At 60.6% G+C, this 8,331-nt stretch overlaps 1 protein-coding gene across 1 annotated transcript in view; it reads left to right on the forward strand.

The window, feature by feature from the left end:
• Positions 1-11: 11 nt before the first annotated feature.
• LRRC61 (leucine rich repeat containing 61) overlaps positions 12-8,331 on the forward strand; it is a 14,696-nt gene continuing 6,376 nt past the window's right edge. The window contains 2 exon segments of the mRNA XM_077778052.1: positions 12-178; positions 1,960-2,107. The gene's annotated coding sequence lies outside the window, so the exon portion shown is untranslated.

Here is an 8,331-nt window from a genome sequence, read left to right on the forward strand (position 1 = left end):
CGGACGGCCCCGGGGTCTCCCACCCTGGCCGGCAGCCACCTCCCAGCGCCTGGCGCCCAAAACGGGCCCGGTGAGGCCCAATGTACCGGACAGCGGTTCTGTCCAGCACTCGCTCTGTGCCAGGGACTGCCCTTGAACAGTCTTCTGGATATTTTAGCTCACGGAACAAGCCTGTGAGGTGGGTGCTGCGGTCCCTGTTGTGTAGATGAGAAACCCGAGGCACCCTAGTGCGGGGTCGTAGCCAGCTGTTGGGTGGGTAGCAGCCAGGATTTCAGCCCCCGTCCCCCGGCTCCCGACCTCATGCAGTTCAGCCCGTTAAGGAAAGCAGCCGCGCAAAAAACAGCAGCGGGCTCTCCTGGTGTGTAATTTAAAACCGATCTCATCTTCGGTCACTTTTGCGTAATGTGAAATCTATCGACGCGCGGTTATTACTTAAAATGTCGCGCTTAGGGTTTGCAGCTAGCCACATTCGCGCGCGGGTGGACCCCCCAAAATATATAGTAGTTTGCTCTACTCTTTTCCTTCCTCCCATTCTTCACCATCTTTCTCCAGGCAGGTGAATGGGGGGGGGGGGGGCATGCAGAGCCCAGGACTTGAGGGCCCAGCAGGTGCCTTGAAATGTCCTGGGGTCTGGGATGGATAGACCGTGCAGGAGCTAAGACAAGAGGGGGCTGGCGTGTGGGATTGGGCAGTGAAACCTCGGTGCAGGGGCGCCATAGTTAGGAGATACCCAGGGCGGGCTGAGCTCTGCACAAGGCTCTGGGGTCAGGCAGGCGGAGAAATAGAGAAATGGCTCCTTTCCTTCTGGGCGCGCACATGGGGACAGGGCTGCTAAGAGCAGTTAGAAGGCCCTGCTCCTTGCAGCCGGCACAGATGTACGCGCTGAGGCACCTCCCAGCTCAGGCTGGAGACGTATGGCTTCCCCTGGGGAATCTGTAGGCTCCTGGGCACAAACTGCCTCAGTTCCTTCCCCCAGCCGCACTCAAGGGCTTGCCTGGCCCCACAGCCATCCTTCTTTGCTCTCAGAGAAAACAGATTCCTTCTCATCTCCAAAGATGAACCTGCTCACCGCCGGTGCCCTGCATCCCTTTCCCAAAGAAAGTTCCTGCCATCACTGCTGCTTTCCTGCATCTGTTTATTTTCTCTTCCCACTGCGCCCCTTTCTCTGTTTGGAGATGGAGCCAAGCCTTTTACCTCCCGTCCCAAAGTGTGGCCCTCCTTTCCCCACCCCACCTCTGACATGGCAGGCACCTGCGCCCCTCCCCCACCGCCCCAGTCCTTAGCACACGACCATGTCTCTGTCTTCTTCGTCCTCTGCAGCGACCTGTGACTCTGCCTGGCCTGCCTGGAGAGCCTTCTCTTGGCCTCCCTAACTTGGCTTTAGTTTCTTCTGTGTCTGTCTGTCATCTTGGAAGTCCCCTCCCCCTCTGGCCTCTGCAGTGGCAGTGTTGCCTGGCCAGCAGCCCGCCACTCTCTCCCCCATCCAGCCCTTTCCCTTAGTGTCCGTGGAGACTTTCACATGGATCTGTACCTTTAGCTCAGACCCGACCCTGTATCTGTCACACGTCCTTCTAAAGATTTGTTGCAGAAGAACCTCGAATAAGTATAACCAGAAGTGACCTGCACTTCTAAAGGGGATCACGAGGGAGTCCCCTCTCTGTCCCTCGGTTCTCCTCCACATGTGCCTCTGGAAGAGCTGTCCAGACTGTCCCCTCGGCCCCAGTCCCTCTGCCACTACCTGCTCCGGCCCTCCTCGCCCCCGGCGCGTGTGCCTGCCTCATGTGGCCCCACTGTGGGACTCCTGATGCTGCCCAGGGTGTAGCCCGAGGGACCCTGTCACGCAGTTGTCCTCACATGTGCACCTGTCGTCTCTCGGGAGAAATGTCATAAATAACTTCTTACCGATAATCAAAGTACTGGAGTTTTTGAATGATTTTCTTTTCAAATTTTACATCTCAGATTCACTTCAATTCCAGTTGGTCGTCCCCGTTTGCTTTGGTGGAAGAGAAAGCGGTGTGTTACCATCGGTGACTGCGCTTACGCAGGGTCCCAAATATACCCTCAGGGAGTCCATCAGGAGTTGAGGATCCTGAAGCAGTAGCTGAAGGTAAGCAGCCCCTCACAAGACAGAGTCTAAAGTCCAGTGTCATAGAATCTGTCCCGTGTCACTAATCTATAGGTTAGCCCACGGCCCCGCCGCCACAGCGCAGACACCACTTACCGTGGTCTGGCGCCGTGAGCCCATTTCCAGGTTGTCGTCTTGTCCCAAGGCCCGGGGTGCCAGCCGGGTACTTCCCCTCCTCTGTTTGTGTCTTCAGGGCACAGGGCTGGCTTACGGCAGGTATATGGTGAATTCTCATTAAGTGGTCGAGTGGATCGACCAAAACAGATGTACGGATGGGACAAGGCAAATTGGAGAACAGAACAGGATCGGTGTGAGCCAGGCCGCAGTCCTAACACACAGTGTTTTTCCCTTTGCTCGGCCGTCACCGTTGCGGGCAGGTCTGGTTTTGGTGGCTTGCTCTGAGCTCTCAGTGGTGGCGAAGAGCCACTTCCGGAGGCCTGCTGCCGGCTCTGGTCTTCGCTCTGCCACTGACCCTCACGCCCGGACTCAGGCTCTCCAATTCGTCAGTCATGAAATAAGAGCTGGGGTAAGCCCAGCCCGGTTCTGACGTCCCAGAGCGCTTCTTCTGGGCCAGGACGGTGTCTCGCCGTTCCCGGGCACCCTTGTTCAGCCCTTGCACGGTGCCTGTCCCATGGGGGTCACACATGCGGTGCGGCAGCAGCTGGGTTGTTGGGCAGGGACCCTGGCGTGATGCCTCTAATCCTTCTGAGGTTCTCCCAGCTGGGAGGGGCTCCGCGTCACGTGCCTCCCCTCCTCACGGTCAGAATCTTTTGCAGCTGCCTTGGTGGGCTTGTACCTGCTAAGGCAGTCCTGCTCTCCCTGGTGATTCTATTTTTCTCTCTTTTTTTTTTTCTCCCTACGTGCATATGCGATAGAGGGGTGAGGGAGAGGGTGGGCACTGGTGGCCGGGGGAAGGAGCAGAGGGAGAGAGAGAGAGTCTCAGGCAAGCTCCACTCCCAGCGTGGTGATTCTTTTTGGGGTTTTGTTTCGTTTTTTATGTTTTATTTATTTCTGAGAGAGAGAGAGGTAGCGTGAGCGGGGGAGGGTCAGAGAGAGGGAGACACAGAATCTGAAACAGGCTCCAGGCTCTGAGCTGTCAGCACAGAGCCCGATGCGGGGCTCGAACCCACAAACCGTGAGATCATGACCTGAGCTGAAGTCGGATGCTCAGCCGACTGAGCCACCCAGGCGCCCCATGGTGATTCTTTTTGGTGTTTAGTGTCTCTCAGCGTCAGAACGTACCAGTTTGAAATCTCCCTGTTCAGGCCACATCTTGTGCTGGCGCGATGGGACTTGAAGTCCACTTGCTTCCCGAAGTGTGTGGTGAGCAGTTAGTTCACCTTCTGTGAGGCTTCCCTTATCCAGAGAGATGTGTTCTCGTGCTGGGCTTTTCCTTTCCTTCCCTTTCCCTTTCCTTTCCTTTCCTTTCCTGTCTTTCTCTTCTGACTTCTTGGTGTCTCTTTTCTGGTGTGCCTGGGTCTGAATGTGACCTGATCTCTAGGAGAAGGAACACGGAGAAGGTCGTGCCTAGGCTTGAGCGTCTGGGTGGACGGTGTCCCGTTTCCGAGGGTGAGGGGCCTGGAGGAAGACAGGTGAGCGGGAGCTGGAGAGAGCTCTGAGCCTTAGAGAGGCTCACGGCGTCAGTGTGCAAGCACAGCCCCCTTGGGGAGGGTGTGTGAAATAAGAAACAGGACCTGGGCGTGAACCCCGGGAAACAGCAGGAAGAAACAGGCAGAGGAAGAGGGGCCAGAACAGAGACCGCAAGAGAGGTGCAGGTGGAAGTGTGGCATCCCAGGGCCACAGAAAGATGGCCTTCCAGACAGAGGACGTGGGCCAGCCGCCGCGGGTTGCAGAGAGGCCCGTTGGAGGCGGTGCCTAGGGGGACGCTGGTGGCTTTGGCAAGAAGGGAGCAGAGGGGGCGGAGCCAGAGTGGCCTTTGAGGGGGTGGGAGGTGAGGAAGCGCGAGCAGCTCTTCAGGAGTCTCTCTGGGACAGAGAGAGGGGAGTGACAGGGCACTAGGGGGCACGCGTCACTGGCATTGGGCTCCCCTGTTCTGTGCTCCTGTCCCGTGTCCCTGATGCAGGCTGACTTCTAGAGAAGGAATTTCACAAGATCTAAGCAAGGCCTCTGGCAGCCTCACCGCCCAGTACCCAGCGTCGTGACCTGTTTTTGGTGCCCTGCCGTGTGACGGGCATAGCCCAGGTGCCCGGGTTGCAGAGACGTGGGCTCCACGCCCCCCGGCCTGAGCTGATGGCACCTGGCACTTGCGCGTCTTCCAGAGAGACCTGCCTGACTTCTATCTGTCCCCTCTTTGGGGACTCACAGCTGCAAGTGGCGCCCCTTCTTTCCCCGCACCTCCCTGTTGTGCAGGTCAGTCACTTACTCGCGTCTGTCTCTCACGTGCACACAGGGGCCTTGCCGACCTTCTACGTTATCTGCAACAAGGCACAATTATCACGTGCCCGCTGGGTTCTCAATAGACATCGAAAGGAGAAAGAGCAGCCTCAGTTAATTTGGCAAAGATGGACATAGAAACCACTAACGCACAGAGGGCCGTGGGGATTCCGGTTGAGGGCTGTTCTGTTCAGTCCGGAGGAGTGGATGGCAGCCTCCACCCAGGAGGTTGTGGTCCTGAGACTTTTGTCCTGGGGCTGATTTCCTAGGATCTCCCTGCACTTCCATCGTCTCTCTGCTTCTCTCCCCTCCGGCCTTCCCCCGCTAGTCCCCACCGTTGAGTAGGGGAGCTGAGAGCCATTCTTTTCATCTTGCTTTGCAGCCTGGGCCCATCTTCTCATTTCCCCAAGTTCCCAAGCATGTTGGAAGTAGAAAAAGTCAGGAAGCCCCCCAAGAGACAGACACCTTCGGGATCGGCGGGGCAGGGGCTGCCTGTGTGCGCCGACTCCTCCGTGACCAGACCCAGGAGCCCAGCTGCGTCCCTGGCTTCTCCTGGCTCCAAGTTTAAAACCAGAGCCACCAATACCTCTCACGGACTTGGCTGGGGTGCTGGGGGGCGCCTGCCGAAGACCGAGGTCAAACTTGAGTTTGTGGATCTAGAAGAGAGGGCTGTCAGTGGCCACAGCGAGATCGAACTGTTTGCCTCCCCGGAGGGGAGTGAGAGGGATCTGCCCCTACGGAGGAAGAGACCTCACCCCTTCCCCAGTTCCTCGTCCATCCCTGCACCTGACCGAGTTTTCCTGGAGGCGCAGGAGGAAGGCACCCTGGGCCTGCGTGTCCACCAAGAGGTGAGCGAAGCCTGCTCCCCGGGGAGGCCCGGTCTGCACCCAGCTGCCTCCCGTGAAAAGTGCCAGGCCAGCCCTGGGCGGAGTAAGCCAAAGGGAGACTCTGACCTCTATAGCCTCAAATGTGTGCCTGGGCCGGAGCCCACTGGGCAGCCCGGGAAGAAGGTGTCCAAGCAGAAGGCATGTGGGCAGAGGGAGGAGGGGGAGCCGGCAGGAAAGAAGCCGAGGGACCCTGTGCTCGGCTCCGGCCGGTCCCCCTCTCCCCCGCCGCAGCTCCAGTCAGCCAGCGCGGACCGGCCAGAGGTGGGCCCGCCCAGCGAGAAAGAGAAGGCAAAGCAAACTGACCTCCTCATCGCCCATCTGGCCAGAGAGGTGCGACGCCTCAAGAAGTGGAAGAAGAGACACTTGCTTGCGGCCGTTGGGGACAAGTCACTGCTGGGGAGCCTCCAGAAGCCACCCTGCCTGAAGAAGCTGGTCAGGACTCTCAAAGCGGAGACCAAGGGCTGGGCGTCTCCCGGGCAGCCCCCCAGCCCCCCGGACACCACGGGTCACAAGGGCGCGGCCGATCTCCGACGGTTCTTTACCATTGACTGCAAGAACACCTGCCGGGTCACCTGCACTCTGTGTCATGCCAGCGTCAGGCAGGGCAAATTTAAGGGGCATTTCCGAACCTCAGGCCTGGTCTGTCACTTGGTGAGTAAGCACGGACTAGAGAGAGACGGGAGGCAAACTGCAGCCAGCCTGGGGGAGATGCGGGGAGGTGCCTCAGAGAAAAAGCACAGGGGCCCACCCTCACAGACCACTGGCCTCGCCCCCCGGGGGCTGCCGTCACCAGGACACCATGCAGAAGCCTCCCCCCTGGTGGACAGTGACAGGCAGCTGGCTGCAGGCGGGCCTGAGCAGCTGTCACCGGCTCCACCGCTCTTGCCTCCTTCCCACCAAGATGAACCAGCCAGTTGCCCGCTGGTGGTCGGGGAGGGCAGGGGTGGCTCACCTGCCCTCCGCCAGCCCCGGGCTCAGGCCTGGACCCAGAGCATCGCCGAGTTGCTCTGCAGCCTGGCGTTGCCGCTGTCTTTTGTTTCATCGCCGCCTTTCAGAAGGTTTATGGCCCAGGTCGACCCTTGCTACCACGTGCCGCCTCCAGCCTTCTTCTCCAGAAGAGCCCTGCCTCTGCTCCGGGAGGCCGTCGATGCGCACGTGTGTCGGGAGATGCAGTGGGCCAAGGGCAGCTGTGCCCACCTCACCGTGTCCGCCGCTGCCCAGGACGCGGTGGTGGACTACGTGGCTGTCACCGCCCACTGGGGAGCAGTATGGCCGGGAAGCCGGCAGGTGGCGTCGGGGAGCCTGAGAAAGCAGGCCGTGTTGTGGGTTCGAGGCCTGCCCCGGGAGAGCTCTCTGGAGGAGCGGCAGCGGGCACTGCGGGAGCAGGTGGGCCTATGGCTCAGCCGCAGCTCCCTGCAGCCGGGCTTCCTGGTGGCAGGCGGCTGCCCCAGCCTGGAGAAGGCAGCGAGGACAGAGGGCTACACCCCCCTCCCCTGCTTCGCCCACTGCCTCGACTCCCTGGTCAGGAGCTTCCTGCGTCACCACCAAAGTGTCCAGCTCATCCTGGGGACGGTCCGGGCCATCTGCGGCCATTTCCAGGGCTCTGCGGAGGCCCGGCAGCTCCTCGGCCAGCTTCAGCAGCAGTGTGGCCTCCCGGCCCAGCAGCCCTTCTGGGAGCTCTCGGACCACTGGGTGTCCACCTGCCGCTTGCTGGAGTGGCTGGTGGAGCAGCAGCGGCCGCTGCAGGAGTACGAGAAGAAACACCAGCTGGGCAAGGCTGGGACGGCCCTGTCCGCTACGTTCTGGAGCCTGACGCGCAGTCTGGTCACGCTCCTGCAGCCCTTCCGGGTGGCGGTCCAGGAGGCGAGTGCCACGCAGGCTTCGCTAAGCCAGGTGCTGCCCCAGCTGCGCTACCTGCATATCTTCCTGGAGCAGGTTAGCAGGCATTTCGAGGAGCAGGGCGGGGGGGAGGCAGGGGCTGCCGTCCGCCTGGCCAAGGGCTTGGCCCTGCAGCTCTCCACAGACGGCCAGCTCGACGAGCTCTTCCACCGCAAGGAGTTTGTGCTGGCGACCCTCCTGGACCCCCGCTTCAAGGGCAAGATGGAGTCCATCCTGCCCACAGGGGCTGACATTGACCACTGGAAGCAGGTGCTTGTGTACAAGGTGAAGGAGGTCATGGTGTCTGACTACTCCCTGCCTCCCTCGCCCTCCCTGCACAGCCCCAGGGCAAGTCATGCAGGTCCCACGCCGAGTGGCCGCCGCGTGACCAAGAGTCTCAGGGCTGAGCGGAAGGGCCAGGAAGTGCCTGTGTGGGGAGGCAGCGGCCCCGGGTGTCTGATGCTGGGCCAGAGGGAGAAGAGCTTGCTGGAGCAGCTGGAGAGCGTGGGGCTGCTGGCGTCCAAGAGAAGTGGAGCCTCGCTGTCCACCGAGAGCCATCTGGCCAGTGTCATCGTCAAGAAGTACCTGCGTGAGAATGAGACAATTGGCGCCCAGGAAGACCCGCTAGTTTACTGGGAGAAGAGGCAGGAGGTCTGGCCGGCTCTGGCGAGACTGGCCACTGTCTACCTGTCCTGTCCCCCGACGGCGGCCTTCTCCGGAAGCGTCTGTGCCTCCCTGGGCAGCCCTGCGCTTGCGGAGCACGGCACCCCTCTCCCGGTGGCGACCATAGAGCACCTCCTCTTCCTGAAGACCAACCTGGAGAGTTTCCCCGACTACCCTGCCCCTGCCCTCATCTTCCCCAGGGGAGACCCGGCCGAGGCGGGGGAGAACAGCGAGGCTGACCTCGTCTGACGCCCTGAAAGTCTGCCTGTGGGAAGTGCATCCGGCCTCAGAGAGGAGGCCACAATGCCGCACCCTAGGGCATTAGACAGAGATGGCCGGAGTCCTCACCTGTTTGGAGGGAAGAGGGACAGGTTCTCAGTTCTT

Source organism: Crocuta crocuta, unplaced genomic scaffold (genome assembly GCF_008692635.1).
Source record: "Crocuta crocuta isolate KB4526 unplaced genomic scaffold, BGI_CrCroc_1.0 scaffold128, whole genome shotgun sequence".
NCBI classification, from domain to species: Eukaryota; Metazoa; Chordata; class Mammalia; order Carnivora; family Hyaenidae; genus Crocuta; species Crocuta crocuta.